Source organism: Notamacropus eugenii, chromosome 2, assembly GCF_028372415.1.
Source record: "Notamacropus eugenii isolate mMacEug1 chromosome 2, mMacEug1.pri_v2, whole genome shotgun sequence".
NCBI lineage: Eukaryota > Metazoa > Chordata > Mammalia > Diprotodontia > Macropodidae > Notamacropus > Notamacropus eugenii.
Genome location: NC_092873.1, coordinates 59,742,804 through 59,761,658, shown reverse-complemented (window position 1 = coordinate 59,761,658; position 18,855 = coordinate 59,742,804). Strand labels below are relative to the sequence as shown.

The 18,855-nt window shown below is 37.4% G+C and overlaps 1 protein-coding gene across 6 annotated transcripts in view; it reads right to left on the bottom strand.

The window, feature by feature from the left end:
• The window catches only part of GIGYF2 (GRB10 interacting GYF protein 2), a 169,022-nt gene that overhangs the window by 122,302 nt on the left and 27,865 nt on the right, over positions 1-18,855 (bottom strand). For 2 of the 6 annotated variants that reach the window (XM_072640522.1, XM_072640523.1), the window contains 2 exons: positions 4,410-4,466; positions 1,559-1,627 (listed from right to left, as the gene is read on the bottom strand). The exons of 2 other annotated variants lie outside the window; for them this stretch is intronic. The gene's annotated coding sequence lies outside the window, so the exon portion shown is untranslated. The remainder of the gene's footprint in view (positions 1-1,558; positions 1,628-4,409; positions 4,467-18,855) is intronic. 2 more of the 6 variants (XM_072640520.1, XM_072640521.1) reach the window with 1 other exon arrangement.

Sequence of the window (18,855 nt, the reverse complement as noted above, 5' to 3'; positions counted from 1 at the left end):
GTTTCCTCAACTTTAAAATAAAGGGATTAGGCTAGATAGCTTCTGAGGTCCCACTTCTCTATCTCTGAGCCTTCAATAAAGCCTTAGAAGATTTCCAGCAACATTTCAGTTTTAGGTGACCTGCCGAAGGTAACATAAATCAGTATCTTTCAGGGGCAGGCAGTAAACTCAGGTCTTCCTGACTAGGAGGCTAACACTGCACAGAACAAACATATTCATGCTGCCTCTTACTTTATATTTATACTAAAAATGTTTTGTATTTACTTCACCATACATATGCAGTTTCCCCTTAAAATAACATAAACTTTATGAAGATAAAAGTTTTATTTTTGTCTTTGTATAAATTCCTGGTACACTAGCATGCTGATGAGATGCTTAACAAATAAATATCATGCAGCACTTCTTAGGCATATAAAAGGGTGACTACTTGCCTTTATTTTGCTCCAAAATTTCCCTGGAACATCCCCCCCTCAAATTGGGCAGTGGAAGGCAGTGTTTGTAGGCAGTGGGGAAGCAGCCAGTAGATAGGAAGCAACTGAAGATAAGTCAGAGTAGAGATGGAAGAGGGCATAACCTGCAGGACAATGCAGGATGGACAGGGATCACTTGTGCTTGAGGAGGGCTTGGCTGTGGCAAGGAGAAGGGCCACCTTATGTGAGACAAGGGCGGAGGAAGAGATGGTGGCAGAAGGCATGTGAATGATATGAAAAGAGGAAGAGGAAGCTCTCTGTGAAGGGCTTCAGGTGTTTAAGTAAAATATGAGACAAGATTCTCAACTAAGAGAGTATGGGGAGCTATGGGAAGTCTGAGAAAGGATCAAAAGGTTTGAAAAAGCCACTGTGGAAAAGTGAATAATATGGGAGGTATTAATGGTTGGCCTTGCCACAGTGATAGTCCAGTTGAAGGGATATTAACATAAACTTGTAGTGGAGCCAGTTGGGCTGGGTTCATGATTTTCTCTAAGTCTATTCAGCAGCCCAGCACTGAACTTACTGAGGCAAGAAGGAGAGAGTCCTGATGAAGGTCAGCAGGCAGTGGATAATAGAATTTTGATTGGCTGGTAGATACAGGCTGAGTGAACCTCAAAGGAGGAGAGATTACCAAGTGATGATAGTATACTAAGAGACTGGAAGTGGCAATAGGGAGCAAGGAGGAATCCAACACCCTACCCCTGAGCAGTGAGTTGAAGGAAAGGAATAAAAGGGCAATGAGAATTGGAAAGGGTGGCCAGGGAGGCTGTCAAAAGGGTCAAAAGGAGTGAGAAAGGAAACAATTAAAATGAAATCTAGTTCACGATCTACGAAGCAGGCATTCCAGGGAGCATATTGGAAGGGATGGGTAGCTTTAGTATGGGGCACTGGAGGGCAGGAAATAATGTGTTAGGTAGAGGGACATGGGAATAGGGGAGCAGGTAGGAAGGGATGGAGAACCAGATTTGACTGTTCATCACAAAGGGTGCAGAATCACTAGAATGAAAAAGGTACGACCAGGTGGGAGTTTGTTAATCACTGAGGAATGAGTTCAGGTAAGTTATCAATAATGTCCCTAGACATCTGACCTTAGGGTGGAGTCCTTTCACAGGACTCAGGTCTTGGCATTTTCCCCTTCCCCAAGGCAGGAAACTGGCCTGAGATGAAATGAAGGAAAGAATAAAGCAATCATTAAGCACTTATGAAGCACTTGCTATGTGCAAAGCACTGGGGATACATTTGGAAACTCAAGGAACTGATATTCTGATGAGACAACACCCAGGGAATAAGATTTCTCCCATTCTCATCTCAACAAAAACTGCTGGGAAAATTGTAAAGCATTCTGAAGAAAGGACATTTAGACCAAAATCATACATCATATGCCAAAAAGAGCACTAAATGGATACGTGACCCAGATATAAAAGGTCTTATCATAAAAAAGTCAGAGGAAGATCCCTGAGAAAATTTTATACGGAGATAAAATGGGCAATTCTGATTACAAGAAACTAAACCGCTTCTACACAAACTTAATGCAGCTAAAATGTAACAATTAACTCAGAGAAAAAAAATCTTTGCTGCAAGTTTCTCTTCTGCAATATAAAGAGAATTTTTAAAAAATATATAAGAAACACACACTCAATTGGATATGGAAATCTACTTTACCCTGCAGGAAGGCAAGAGGGAAGGGGATAGGAGAGGGAACATAATAGAAAGGACAGCAAATTAGGGAAAGGGATAATCAGAAGCAAACGCTACTATGTGGAGACAGGTCAAGGGAGAGAATGGAATAAATTGAGGACAAGATAGGACAGAGGGAAATGTGGTTAGTCTTTTACAACACAACTATTATGGAAGTGCTTTGCACTGTTACACATGTATGATCTATATTGAATTGCTTGTTTTTTTAATGAGGGTGGATGGGGAGGGAGGGAGAGAATATGGAACTCAAAGCTTTAATAATGAATGTTGAAAACTGTTTTAGTATGCAAATGGAAATTAAGATACACAGGCAAGAGAGTATGGAAATCTATTTTGCCCTACAGGAAAATAGAGGGGAAGGGGAATGGAAGAAGGGTGGGTAATAGAAGGGAGGACAGACTGGAGGAAGGCGTGGATGGGGTGCATGCTGTCCTGGCGTAGGGGGTAGGGAGAGATGGGGAGAAAATTTTGAATTCAAATTCCTATGGAAGCAAATGTTGAGAACTGAAAAACAGATTTAAAAAAAAAAAACTAAATCATGATGGATCAGTATATCAAAACAGAGAAACTCTGCAGGGTCATTTTTCTGTAAGAGGGAACTTAATCTGTGATTAAAAAATAAAAACAAAACAAAAAAATATATAAGAACAAGGAACCATTTCACAATAATAGTGAGAGAACATAAAAGGGCATAAAGGATAAAATTTAGTTAATCAATAGCTCTATGATAAAAATGTCACAAAAGTAATTACTAATAAAAATGCAAATTAAATCAACTCTGAGATTCAACCCTTAACAAATATATAGCAAAATAAAAAAGAAAATTACAGTTGTTGAAGGGGATTTTTAGAAGATACTATTACTGAATGAACTGATGGTAGAGGTGTGAACTGGGGGAGCCATTCTGGATACCAAATGGAATAAGAATTCCCAAACTCACTAAGCTGTATATACCCTACAATACTGACCACTAGGCTTATACTTTAAGTCTTAGGGGTCTTAATAAAATCCTTAATAAAAGGATTTGTACTCAGTCAAAAGGTGGTACCTGAGGATCTAGAAGGCCACATGTGGCTACCCCTGCAACATAAAAATAAGAGGGAAGGTCCCACATATACAAAAAATATTTACAGCAACTCTTTTTGTTGTATCAAAGAACTGGAAACTAAAGGGTATGATCATTGATTTGTGAATGGCTGGGAAAAATTACAGAATGAAAATGAAATGGTATATTAATATACCCTAAGATATAATAAGAGATAATTTGAGAAAAACATGGGAGAATGTATATGAAATGAGACAGAATGAAGAGATCAAAACCAGGAGAACAATTTATAAAATAGTATCATCTTTTTGAAGAGAAATAACTTTGAAAGACTTAAAAGTCCTAATCAATACAACTGACCAGGATTACAAAGGACCAACAAAGTGTGCTGCACAAACACACATCCTGGGAAAAAAGTGAAGGACTGTTCATTGATGCTGAACAGGCAAGCATTGTCAGACATCATCAAGGTGTGCATGATTTGCTTAATTATGCTTATTCATTACAAGAGTTGTGATTTTTCCCCAATGAGGATGAAGAGTGGGCAAAGAGAATACATTTTAAAATGTACATAAAAAGAGAAGTTCAGAATGAAAAGGACAAGCAGGACAGCAGAAAGTTACAGGCTAAGTTTTATATACATATACGTACAAAGCAAACTATGGGAAAGACAGCTGTGATTTCATATTTATTGCTTTGTTCTGTTTTATAAAAGTGTTCTTTTTTTATGTTTACAAATTCAGAATTTTTAAAATTATGAATGATATTTACTATTATCAATTTTCCAGGAATCTTTACCTATTTACCTAACAAGCTTTTACCTACTGATGACTGCTTAAAAATCAAAACTGCCACCGATTCATCATCAATCCACTTTACTATCTTCTAAAGCTGATCATTTAAAAACAATTTATGCAACTAACACAAATTGGCAAGTATCAGTAAGAAACTGAGTCAGATTACAATACTCAAAATTATGTCTGAAGTCACAAAAATTCAATTATCTTTTAAGCTGACCACTGAAAACTTCACATGATTCACTGAGAAAAGACCATAAGGAAGAAATGCTTTTTGTCCATCTTTACAACTATCTATCAGAGTCCCTTGTAGTAGCTTTAAAAAAACACCTTCAGGTGAGAATATTATGCTAAGGCCTTCAGCTCTATTCTTTACCCATTCCCTGTGCTAGGCTGTACCTTTACTCAGGATCTGTTGAAAGCAGGAACAAGCCCAGATAACAGGGAGCTTGGCACCTGAGAAATAAAATTCAAAAAATTAAAATTAAATACTGTACAATTTTCTTAAAAAAAAAAAAAAAAGCCAGACGGCACTACAAGAAAATACTTAAGGGTCAACTCAAATCATGGAAGCACTGCTCCCTCCTTTCCCTGACATGGATCACAGAGATCAAGAGGGGATGAAAGCAGCCCACTTCCCTACACCAACACTTTAGGCATCCTTTTTTCACAACTGTTTCAGAAAGAAACAGAAATGTGCAAAATCTCCTCCCACTAATAATACACTTTATATAATAGCTGACATTGATAGTCACTTTACATATATGATCTCATCTGATCCTCAACCACAAGATTGATACAATTAACATCTTCAGTTTATCTCACTGCATCTACAGAATACCTGTGTTTATAAAATGCTTTAGTGTACATCAATACATAATATGTCATAAAAGCCTACAAGACAAGTCAAGAAATATCATTCACACTTTCCAGAAAGCTTAGACTCAAGAAAGTTAAATGTCTCGCCCAAAGTCACCCAGATCAATGTAAATGATAAAGCCAGGATGGGCACCTATCTACAGTTTTGTGGTGGGTTTTGTTTTTCCATCAATTTCATTTCCAAATCTCTCTCCTTCCCCTCCCCATGGAGTAATGCCCTGTATTAAAAATTAAAAGATGCCACATCACTGGCACTTCAGAACACTTTTAATCTACACCACTCACCCTCCACCTTCTGCAAAAAAGGCCACAGAGCACCTTTCCCCATTTCTTCTTCAGGGAAACTTTGGTCACTTAGACCTACGCAACAGAACATAGGTCTTCTAAACAAAAAATTCAACAATACTTTTTTCTACAATCTTATCGTTGCTCCCTGCCTGCAGAAGTATTCTGGGTCTACTGGGAATCAGAGGCAGACCCTTATTACCACAAAATCACTTTGAAATATACATCAACTATAACCAAACTCTTCCTGCCACTAACTTCTTCCATGCTGCCCTTGAGTTAACTGCCCAGTCATTTACTCTAACAGAACTACTTTCTATGCCAGTTTTCCAGAACAGTTAAAGTTAAGGTATGAGCCTGAAACTACTTAACAAAAAGGTTATGCTGAGCTTTAAATGCCTATCAGTCAATCAATTCAAAATGTCTAACAGACATACAGAGTAATTGGAGCTCCACAGAAAAACAAGGGCTAATTATACAGATGTAGCAAATATCTACAAGGATTATAATTAAAGGGGGTGGAGCCAAGACCCTTCCCCCAAAACTCTCAACATACCTGTAAAAAATGACTCTTAAACAAATCCTACAGCAGCAGAAGTCACAAAATGACAGAGTGAAACAAATTTCCAGCCCAAGACAATCTGGAAGGCCAACAGGAAGGGTCTATTGCAGAAGGATCAGAGCAGAGTGGGGCCCACACTGCGCTGGTACAAACAGAACTAGAACAGTTCTCGGGGCACTGAATCACTGGCAGCTGCTGCAGTTTTCAGAATTCTTAACCCACAGAATTCTTAACCCACAGAATTCTTAACACCAAAGACAGCTGCAAAGGTCAGTGAGAAAGTCTCTCTCACCTGGGTTAGTGGGGAGAGTGGTCAGGCCCCAGCCACTGCTTCTGCAGTTCATGGCCTATAGTTCATGGGGGAATCAATCAACTGATCTAGATCACAGTCCTGAGCGGTGATCCTGGGGTGGGGAGGAATGCTGGTGAGGCGGAGCTGGGGGCAGCTTTGGAGAGGCAATCCTACTCACAGTTTCAGGACAGAAAACAGTGCTTGTGGTTGCTCACAGACCAGAGCACAGGCAGGAGAGGAGAAAACCATCTCTCCCTTAATTATACCACTTTGGAGGAATTGAGAACTTACAGGTCCCTAGAGACATCTCTGAAAACAGATGCACAAAACCTCTGAAACTTGGGGTAGTACACCCCCAACTTAACAAAGAGCTCAAAAGTCAAGTAATTGGCTACAAAAAAAGTCCAACAAGGGGGAAAAAATAAGACAATAGAAGATCACTTTCTTGGTGAAAAGGTATTTTCTTCCGTCCTTTCAGATGAGGAAGATCAAAATATACAAATGGAGGATGATCAAAGCATACAACTAGAGGAAGATAGCAAGGTCAAGGCTCATATATCCAAAGCCTCCAAAAAAAAAAAAAATGAAATGGTCTCATGGAACAAAAGCGCTCAAGAAGGATTTTGAAAATCAAGTAAGAGAAGCAGAGGAAAAATTGGGAAGAAAAATAAGAGTGATGCAAGAAAATCATGAAAACTGAATTAACAGTTTACTAATGGAGACCCCAAAAAATGCTCAAGAAAATAACACCTTTAAAAATAGACTAACGCAAATAGCAAAAGAAGTCCAAAAAGTCAAGGAGAAGAAGAATGCCTTAAAAAAGCAGAATTGACCAAACAGAAAAAGAGGTCCAAAAGAAAATGAGAAGAAAATAATACCTTAAAAATTAGAATGGAGCAAATGGAAGCTAATGACCTCATGAGAAATCAAAAAATTATAAAACAGAACCAAAAGAATGAAAAAATAGAAGACAATGTGAAATATTCACTGGAAAAACAACTGACCTAGAAAACAGATCCAGGATAGATAATTTTAAAATTATTGGTCTACCTGAGAACTCTGTATAAAAAAAGAGCCTAGACATCATTTTCCAAGAAATTATTAAGGAAAACTGCCCTGATATTCTAGAACCAGAGGATAAATTAGAAATGGAAAGAATCCACCAATCACCTCCTGAAAGAGGCACCAAAAGGAAAACTACTAGGAATATTGTAGCCAAATTCCAGAGTTCCCAGGTCATGAAGAAAATATTACAGGTAGCCAGAAAGAAACAATTCAAGTCAGGTGGAAACAGAATCAGGATTACACAAGATTTAGCAGCTTCTACACTAAGGGATCAGAGGGCTTGGAATATGCTATTCCAGAGGTCAAAGATGGCAGGATTAAAACCAAAAATCACCTACCCAGCAAAACTGAATATACTACCTCAGAGGGAAAAAATGGAATTTCAATGAAATAGAAGACTTCCAAGAATTCCTGTTGAAAAGATCAGCACTGAATAGAAAATCTGACTTCCAAATATAAGAATCAAGAGAAACATGAAAAGGTAAACAGGAAAGAGAAGTCATAAGGGACTCATCAAAGTTGAACTGTTTACATTCCTACATGGAAAGATATTATTTGTAATGCATGAGACCTTTCTTAGTATTACAGTAGTTAGAGGGAATATATATATATGTATATGTGTGTATTATATATTAGTATGTATATGTATAGGTATGTATATGCATATATGTGTGTATATGTATATATGTGTACAGACAGACCGACAGAGGGCACATGGTGAATTGAATATGAAGGGAGTATACCTAAAAAATAAAATTAACTGTTGAGAGGAATGTACTGGGAGAGAAAGGGAGAGGTAGAATGTAGTAAAACATCTCACATAAAAGAGGCAAGAAAGAGCTTTTACATTGGAGGGGAAGAGGAGGGAGGTGAAAGGGAATAAATTAGCCATACTCTCATGGGATTTGGCTTAAGAAGGAAATAACACACACTCAATTAGGTATGGAAACCTATCTTACCATGCAGGAAGGCAAGGGGGAAGGGAGAGGCAGGCTAACAGAAAGGACAGCAGATTGGGGGAAGGGGCAATCAGAAGCAAACACTATTGTGGGGGGACAGGTCAAGGGACAGAATGGAATAAATGGAGGGCATGACAGGATAGAGGGAAATGTGGTTAGTCTTTCACAACATGACTGCTATGGGAGTGCTTTGTGTACACATACATGTATGACCTATATCAAATTGATTGCTTTCTCAATGAAGGTGGGTGGGGAGGGAAAAAGGGAGAGAATGTGGAACTCAAAGCTTTAGAAATGAATGTTAAAAATTGATTTTGCATGTAACTGAGAAATAAGATGTACAGGCAATGGGGTATAGAAATCTATCTTGCCCTACAGGAAAATAGAAGGAAAGGGGATTGGGGGGGAGGGGGTGATAGAAGGGACAGTACATTGGACAAAAGGGTAATCAGAATACACGCTGTCCTGGGATGGGGGGGGGGGGGAGATGAGGAGAAAATCTGAAATTCAAAATTTTGTGGAAGTGAAGGTTGAAAACTGAAGTAATTTTTTTTTTTTTAAAACTTAATCAGCTCTGGGGCATATTTCTGGAATGGTTGGACTAGTTCACAGCTCCAGTGATACATTAGTATACCTCTTTTCCCACATCTCCAGCACTGGCCATTCTCCTTTTTTATATAATTTATACAATTTTAACTAAATATATATAATATATAATTTTAACTAAATATATATTTATATGTATATAAATATATATATAATTTTAACTAAAATAATGAGTATGAGGTGATACCTCAGAGCAGTTTTCATCTATGATTTCATGAAAAACAGGTCTCAAGAAAACAGGCTTTAAAAATAAAAAATAATGGTTTTAAAGGAATTTAATGATTCTCTGAAACAGTCTTTTGTTTCCAATGGAGCTACCTGACTCCACCTTTAAACCCAAATCATTCCAGCTTTCCTTGAATGAGCAATAATAATCCCTAGCACAAGTCTCTATGGTTCATTATTTTGCTAATTATTAGTGACTTCAAGCACTTTTTAAAAATATGGCTACTAAGAGTTTGACTTTCTTCCTCTAGAGACTGCCTATTCATGTGCTCTGACCATTTATGAACTGGGGAATGGCTTCTATTCTTGTAAACTGGGCTAGTTGCTAAAGACGTTCCCAGTTTTCTGGGAAATCAGTTTTAGTTGTATTGGTTTTGTACATGCAGAAACATTTTAATTTTATGTAAACAAAATCATTTTATTTACTGTGAACCTCTGTTTCTCTTATTTCATGTAATCTCCCTCTGTCCATTATCTAACAAGTAATTTCTTTCATGCTCCACTTACTTATGATATAATCCTTTATGTCAAAAATCATACATACACTTTTGAGTTTATTTTGGCATTTGGTATGAGTTATTAGTCTATGTCTAGTTTCAGCAAGACTATTTCCCATTTTCCCCCAATCATTTTTGTCAAATTGTGAGTTCTTGTTCCAATAGCTAGAATCTCTGGGTTTATCAAACACTATGTTACTGTGCTCATTTGTTTCAGTATATAATGTACTTAAATCTATTACACTGACCAGTCTCTGTTTCTTTATCCAGTACCAAATTGTTTGATGACTACAGCTTTGTAGTAAAGTTTGAGAATAAGAACTGCAAGGCCCCATTCCTTACTATCTTTTATCCCATGGATTCCCTTGATATTTTTGACCTTTTGTACATCCTGATGAATTTCTTTTTTTTTTTTTTTTTTGCCTCTATAAAGTAGTACTTTGGTAATGTCAATAAATAAGTAAACTAATTTAGGTAATAATATCATTTGCTGAAGCTGTTAATTGTATTAGCTTTTTTTAGTTGAATCGCTATAGTTTTATAAGTAAATCAACAGACCATCTGTAAAAAGTGATAGCTTTGGCTCCTCATGGACTACACTGATTCCTTCAATTTCTTTACCTTGTCTTATTGCTATAGCTAGCATTTCTAGTACAATACTGAATAGTAACGATGATGATGGACACCCTTGCTGTACATCTGATTTCACTGGAAAGGCTTCTAGTTTACATGGCCATTACAGATAATGCTTATTCTTGGTTTTAGATACTTGTTTAGATACTAAAGTGGTAATGGATTGCCCTGCAGGGAATATCTTCAAGCAGAGCTCCAGCAGCCACAGCCAATTTATTTGACTACGGGAGGTAGGTGCTACTATTATCCACATTTCATATGTGGGGTACAAGGGTCCTAGTCATGGTCAGGGTGGAGAAGAATACTTGTGGTCACTCACAGACCACAGCACAGGCCAAGAGAATAGTGACCACAGTTCTCCTTGGTTCATGCCACCTTGGAACTGAGGGCTTGCAGAACCCAGAACGAGCTCTGGAAAAAAAAAAAAGACCTGGCATGAATGATAGTTTCTCTTGGAGAAAGATGAGGGGAAAATGAGGCTAGAAATGTCTGTTCTGCCACTCTTACAGCTGCACACACAACTATGGTCCTTCACCAAATGTGATCCTCTCACCACCTGGGATGCCACATCTTACATGTGGGCTGCAGGAAGGGATATTATGGTATTTTGTTTTACTTCCACAAATGTTCTTGAAAAACAGGAAAACTGTTAGGCTGATGGGAGCTTGGATTTATACGTCCAGCACATCTTGGCTTCAGGGGTCAACTAAAAGGGTAGGGGCGTGACAAACAGCTTGGACCGTAGAGGTCATGCCCTGGTCACAAGTATCTTCACTACCATGCCTATGTTATCTGCATAAAGAGGGAATGTAGGGAAATAAAGTGAGGAATTTGAGGAATCTGAACTAACCTTAAGTCTAACAGGAAGGATAGACCATGTAATTTCACTCCTGCTTCTGTATCAGTGTGGGTGTTCCTAGTAAGCACCATACTCGCTTCTTCCACAGAAGAGTTAAAATAAATGTCTTCCTCTGTCTACTCTGTCTCTGAATTCTTTCAGTGAGAATGGTTCTATCACATGGCCCTTCCAGAGAGCACTCTGGGAAGGGAAGCAAGGGGCAGCAGTTGCTTGTCCTGGGCTAACTCTCTGACCTTGCCTGGGAAGTCCTGTGATCCCCAAACCATGTTTCTCACATGGGTCACCCCGACTCATCTTGCCTTTTGTCTTACCACTGGATTTCAATGCCTCTGGAAGAAAATGAAGCTGATGACTGCACAGCTCTGTCTCACTTAAATTCAATTTACATACAAGTCCACACCCTTGTGATGTTATAGGTCCTCTTCAAGAATGAAGAACAAATTTTAGGGAAAGCAACATTTATTCCTATTCTTTCTAGTGTTTGGTTTGTTATTTAAAAAAAAAAAAAAAGAACAAGAATGGGTAGTACATTTTATGTACTACCCAAAACGTTTTCTGCATTTCCTGAAATAACCATATGATTTTTGGTTTTTATACAGTCATGTATGCTTATCTTTTCCCTAATACAGAATTAGCTCTACAATTCTGATATGAATCCATTCTGGTCATATGTATGATCTTTGTGCAGTATTTTATTTAAAAACTTTGCATCAAAATTCATTAGGGAAACTGGTCTATAGGTTTCTTTCTCTAGTTTGACTGCCCCTGGTTTGGGCATCAAGAAGATATTTGTGTCATAGAAGGAATCTGGTAAAATACCTTTTTAGCTATTTTTAATGTGAAATTTATTATATACTTTTTAAGACATCTTAATTTATTATTTATTTTTGGATTTTTTTTTTCTTTAAAATTTTTGGTTCCAAATTCTCTGCCTCCCTCACACACCCACTGAGAAGGCAAGCAGCATATCAATTATACATGTGAAATCATGCAAAACATTTCCACATTAGCCATATTTCCCAAAAACATGAGAAAATCATATTTCAATTTCTACTCAGTGTTCATCCATTTTCTGAAGGTGACAACATTTTTTCATCATGAGTTTTTTGGAATCGTCTTGGATCATTGTCTCAATCAGAGTAACCAAGTCTTGCACAATTGATCATCATTACAACATTGCTGTTACTATGAACGATGATCTCTCAGTTCTTCTGACTTCACTTTGCATCAGTTCATACAATTCTTGCCATGTTTTCCTGAAACTACTTTTTTCTAATCCCCTTGTCACTTCTTATATGACAATCATGTTGTTCCTTTTTTTCAGTCGTGTTTTACTTGTGATTCCATTTGGGGTTTTCTTGGCGAAGATACTAGAGTGGTTTGCTATTTCCTTTTCCGGCTCATTTTACAGATGAGGAAACTGAGGCAAACAGGCTAAGTGACTTGCTCAAGACCACACAGCTATTAAGTGTCTGAGACCAGATTTGAACTCAGAAGAAGGGTCTTCCTGACTCCAAGATCCACCATTCTACCCATTGCACCACCTAACTGCCCAGCACAATAGTACTCTATTACAATCACATGCCACAATTTGTTCAGCCATTCCCCAATAGATAAACATCCCCTTGATTTCCAAGTCTTTGCCACCACAAAAGAGCTGCTACAAATATTTTTGTACATATATGTCCTTTTCCTTTTCTCTCTTTAGGCTACAGACCTATTACTGGATCAAAAGATATGCACAGTTTTATAACCCTTTGGGCAATAGTTCCAAATTGTTCTCCAGAATGTTTAGACCCCTTCACTACTCTACCAGAAGTTCATTTGTGTACCTACTTCTCCCTCATCCACTCCAGTATGTCATTTCTGATAAGCGTGAGGTGGTACTTCAGATGTGTTTTCATTTGCATTTCTCTGATCGTGCTCTAGGGCATTTTTTTCATATGGCTCTAAACAGTTTTGAATTCTTCTTCTGAAAACTGCCTGTTTATATACTTCAACCATTTATTAGTTTGGGAATGGCTCTTATTTTTACAAATTTGACTCAGTTATGTATTCAGTATATGTTTGAGAAATAAGGCCTTTATCAGAAAAACCTGATGAGCTCCAGCCCTTTATTTTAACTGCGTCTTTCCATTTCAAGCATGTCTCTTGTAAACAACATATTGTTGGATTCTAGTTTCTAATGCGTCGTTTTATGGGTGAGCTCTTCTCATTCACAATCACAGTTATGATCATTGTGTATCTGCTCCCTCATCCTATCTTTTTCCATTTCTTTCTCCCCCTCCTTACAAATCTCAAAAGTTTATTTTCCTTCTAACTACTGTCTCCCTTAAATCACCCTCCCTTTTATCTATCATTCCTTACCTTTATATCCCCATTCCCCTGCTATTTTCCTATGTTAAATTACATTTCTATACAAAACAGTGAGTGTATATACATTCTTCCCTCTTTGAACCAATGTTGATGAGAATGAGGTTCATGCATTGACCACCACTCTCTCCATTTTCCCCTCCACTGTAAAATCCCTTTCTTGTGTGCCTCTTTCAGGTGAGAAAATATTCCCCTTCTCCCTTCTCCCAGGGCATCTCTTTTACTCCCCCCTTCATTTTCAGGGAGAGATCATTCCAACACAATCCATTCACACCCATGCCCTCTATGTAAACTCCTTTCAGGGGTCCTAATAATGACCAAGTTCTTAGAAGTTACATGTATCGCCTTTCTCTGTAAGAAAGCAAACAGTTTAACTTCACTGAGTCCCTCATGATTAACTCTTCCATGTTCACCTTTTTGTTTGTTTGTTTCTCTTCAGTCTTGTGCTTGGATGTCATATTTTCTCTTCAGCACTGGTCTTTCATCAGCAATGTTTGGCTGTCTTCTATTTCATTAAATATCCATTTTTTTCCCTGAAGGGTTATAATTCAGCTTTGCTGGGTAGGTTATTCTTGGTTGTAATCCTAGCTCCTTTACCTTCTGCATTATCATATTTCAAGCCCTCTGCATCTTTAACATGCAAGTCACTAAATTTTGTTTGATCCTGACTGTGGTTCTATCAATATTTGAATTGTTTCTTTCTGGCTGCTTGAAATATTTTCTCTTTGACCTGAGAGCTCTGGAATTTGGCTATCATATTCCTGGGAGTTTTCACTCTGGCATCTTTTTCAGGAGGTGGTTGGTAAACTCTGCCCATTTCTATTTTATCCTCTGCATCTAAGATATTAGGGCAATTCTGTTTTATAATATCCTGAAATATGGAATCCAGGCTGTTTTGTTTTTAATCATGGCTTTCAGGCAGTCTAATAATTATCAAATTATCTTTCCTTGATCTATATTTTCTAGGTCAGGTCCTTTCCAAAGAGATATTTCACATTTTCTTCTATTTTTTCCCATTCTTTTGTTTTACTGTTTCTCAGTGTCTCACCAAGTCCCTAGCAAACAAATGCCCGATTCTAATTTTTAAGCAATCACTGTCTTTGATGAGCTTTTGTACTTCTTTTTACATTTGTACCAATTTACGTTTGACCAATTCTTTTCTTAGGGAATTCTTTTCTTCGGTTAATTTTTATATAACTTTTTCCATTTGGCCAATTCTGTTTCTTTTTTTAAAGAAGTTATTCTCTTTAGTGGATTTTTGTCCCGCTTTCACATTTGGTTAATTATGTTTTTTAAAGCTGTTATTTCCTTCAGTATTTTTTGTGTCTCTTTAACCAGTCTGTTAAATCTCTTTTCATAATTTCCCTGCATCATTCTCATTCCTTTTCCCAATTCTTCTCTATCACTCTTATCTCTTTCTTTTAACTCTTCCAGAAACTCTTGTTAGCTTTGAGTCCAATTAACAGTTTTCTTTAAGGTTTTTTTTTATAGCTGTTCACACATTGCCGTCTTCTTCTGAGCTTATGTCTTTGTCTTTCCATGGTAGCTTTATTTGGCTGAATTCTTTTTCTGGTCTTTGCTCATTTTCTATTTTTTGAATTTCAACTCTACGTTAAAGTTGGGCTCTGCTGAACTGGGAGGCATTGTCTGAAGCTTCAGCCTTTTTCATGCTGCTCTTTTCAGAGCCAGTTCTGGGAATCTGCCAAGTTTTGTTTTGGTTTTTTTTGGTGCTTCCAAGGTGGTATGATCCTGGGAGAGGTATAGCCACTGCTCTCCTGGTCTGCACTCTGGTCCTTACCAAGGAGGCACCCATAATCCCCTGTAGTCACAGTTCCTCTTTGCCTTGGAAGAGCAACCAGGGGCCCTGCTGTCTTGTGATCAACCACCAGCACTCCTACCTGCCTTAAGGACTACAACACAGAACTGTGTATGGGCAACAGAGTTGCCAATCAGCACCTACCAAACCGAGTGCCCACAAAGGATCCTTTGTAATCTCCTTCTGAGCAGTTGTCCAACTTGATTACTCACTCTGGAGTGAAAGTTCCCAAAGATGCTGCTGTGGCCAGTGCATGTGTGGACTCTGAACAGGACTCCATCCCCATGTCACAGACCTTTCCTGCTAACCTTGAAGTTTTCTTAGGCCAGAAAAATGTCTCAATCTGACCTTTTACTGGCTCTGTTGCTCCAAAATGTGTTTTGAGGTGTTATTTTAAAGTTGCTTAAAGAGGAATATTGAGAAAGTTCTACTAGACGACTGCCCCTAATCAGTCACCTTGGCTCCACCCCTTTTCCCTATTTTTTAAAAACAATTTATACAGGGATTAGAATTATTTTTTAAATGTTTCTTAGAATTCACTTTAAATTCATCTATCCTTGGGTTCCCTCCACTCCTTAGAAAGTACATTTATAGCCTGCACAATATCTTTTTCTTAGATGGAGTTCTCTTTAGTATTCAGTTCCTTCTTCTCCTAATCTGGGCAATTTATATTTTTGTAAATATTTATCTACTTCATTTAGACTGTCAGTTTTCTTGTAATATTGTTGGGCAAAACAGCTCCTAATAATTGCTTTGGTTTCCCCTTCATTGGTTGTAAAATTGACTTCAATTATGATACTGGTGATTTGATTTTCTTCTTAAATTTTCTTTAATCACTAGCTTATTGATTATTTTCTTGAGAAAAATGAGCTCATAGTTTTACTGGTTCAATTTATTTTTAAACTTTCAATTTTGTTCATCTCTCTTGATTTTCAGTGTTTCTATTTCAGTATATGAGGGTTTTTAACTTGTTGGTATTCTAGGGGCTTGTTTTTGTTGCATGCTCAATTCATTGATCTCTTTATCTCTTGTACTGATTTCTATTTAGAAATATAAATTTTCCCTTACTACTGTTTTGGCTGCAACTCACAAATTTTAGTGTAGTTTCTTACTGTTGTAATTGTCTTTTCTGCATTTATTGGTTGTTTCTCTCATTTGTTCTTTGACTCACCCATTCCCAGTTAATTTTCATTGCTATTTTGTACATTTTTTACTTTAACCAATTAATTTTTATTCTATGCTTCATAGGCACTTTCAGATTGTAACTTTTATTACATTACAACCAGAAAAAGATACATTTACTACTTTTGATTTTCTGTTAAGGTTTTCATACCATAATATAAATTGTCAATTTTTGTGAAGGTGCCATGCACATCTAAGAAACAGACATACTTTTTTCTATTCTCATTCAATATTTTCCAAATGTCTATCATATCTAACTTCTAAAATTCTAGTCAGCTACTTAACTTTCTGTTTATTCTATGATTACATTTATCTAAATATGAGAGAAATAAATTGGTCTCCTACTATTATAGTTTTAGTGTCTATTTCCTACTGTCTTATTGACTAAAATTTAGGAATATATGCTCAACATTAATATTTCTTCACTATCTATACATTTAGCAAAATGTAGTTTATCTCTTTTAATTAGGGCAAGTTTTGCTTTAGCTTTTTTTGGCAATCATGAATGCCATCGCTGTTTTGTTTTGTTTTTTTACCTCAGCTGAAGTATGAGATTCTCCTCCAGTCCCATATTTTAACTCTTAAGTATATCTTTTTGTTACTTTGTAGTATTTTCTCCTTACAAAGGAGTTCTGGACTTTAACTATGATATTCCTAGGAGTTTTCATTTCGTAGTTTCTTTCAGGAGATGACCAGTGTATTATATCAATTTCTACTATGTTCTCCTGCTCAAAGCTGTCTGGGTAGTTTTCCTTTATATTTTCTTCAAATGTTATCTTAGTTCTCTTTTTGTTCATGGCTTTCAGGTACTCTAATGATTCTTAAATTTTCTATCTTTGATTTTTTTTAGGTCAGGTGTTTTTTCTATGAGTTATTTCATATTTTCTTGGGGGCAGAGGGGAGGTTTTTTTCTTCTATTATTTCTTGATGTCTCATGGAGCTGTTACCTTCCATTTGATCAATTATAACATTTAAGAAGTTATTTTCTGCAGTAAGATTCTGTACCTTCTTTTATTGTTGTTCAGTTGTTCAGTCACATCCAAGTCTGCATGACCCCATGAACTGTGTCCACTGGGTTTTCTTGGCAAAGATACTGGAATGGTTTGCCATTTCCTTCTCCAGTTGTTTCTCATTTTAAAGATGAGGAACTGAGGCAAACAGGTTTTAAATGACTTGCCCAGGGTCACACAACTGTTAAGTGTCTGAGACCACATTTGAACTCGGATCTTCCTGACTCCAGGCCTAGTACTGTATCCACTGCAACACCTAAAAATTCTGATACCTCTTTTCAAAGCTACAATTCACTTTTCACAACTTACTTGCATAGCTCTTGTTTCTTTCCCCATTTTCCTTACTGCTCTTATTTTTTCACCACAATCCTTTTTTCTTCTCTTTTTATCCCTTTCTTTAAGTAGGGTTTTGTGTCCAATCTGCATTTTTTAAAAAGACTTAGCTTATAGAAGTTTTCAAGTTATTATCTCCTGCACTTTGTCTTAAGTTTCCCTGTCACCAAAGCAGATCTTGATGGTCAGGTTCTTTTTTGTTTGCTCATTTTACCAGCCTCTTTCTTCATTTTCGACTTTGTGTTAGTGTTGGGATCTACTCATCTCTGACTAGAATATATGTCCTTTGATTTCCTTTTGCTATTTTCACAGCTCAGCTGGGGGGGGGGGGGGGGGCTTTCAGGTTTTCAGTGCTTCCAAAGTGTTGCAATCTAGAAAGCTGTTCACTGACCTCTGCAAGTTCCTCACCCAGGTTTGAGCCTGCTGGCTTATGTGTGGTTGAGTTTCACTAGGCTACTGATAAACTCAGTCACTATTAGTCCATTAAGAAGTTCTGCAGATCCAGAGAGACTAAAATGCTACCTTCCCTTTGTCTTGGATATCTAGCCTGGTTATTTCACTGATGGCATATGTGTTGGGCTAAAGGTGAGAACTGAGTTGCCACTCTGCTCCAAAGATTCAGAATCACGTCTCTGTTCAGTAGTACATAACTAAGGCCTACTCACTTAAGATCATTCCTTTCTACCCTGGCGCTGTGGCTCAGAACTGGGTAAAGAGCAACAGCGCTGCCAGGTGGCACTATTGCTCCAGCAAGATCTCTTTTTGCCCTGGTGCCAACTCAGTCCCCTTTCCATCCTTTCTATCACTGCCTCTATTGCACTACGGTCTAACCACCCTTTAGGCAGATTTCTCTGTCTTCCTAAGCTGCCTTATGATAGAAAAATAACTCGCTGTGACTTTTTCTTGGCTTTCCCAATCAGAATTCAATCCAGCATGTTCTCTAGGTTGTTTGGAGGAGGTGTGCGGGATAATCTCACTCTGCCTTCTTACCTCCTCCCCACTAAATGTTTTGTTCTTCATAGAAATAACTGGTACCACATTTGTCTTCTAGATGATACTTTTTCCAAATTCAAGAAAGCTATGCAACACCGTACAGGAATAAAGAACAACTATACTACATGACTAAAGTGAAAATGTATTTAATAAGAATGTATAGGTAGAAGCCATATAAGATTGCATTCCATTTTGGGGAGGGAGGGGGAGAAAATTTAAAACTTATGGAAGTGATTGTTGAAAACTGAAAATACATTAAATTTTTTAAAATGTTAA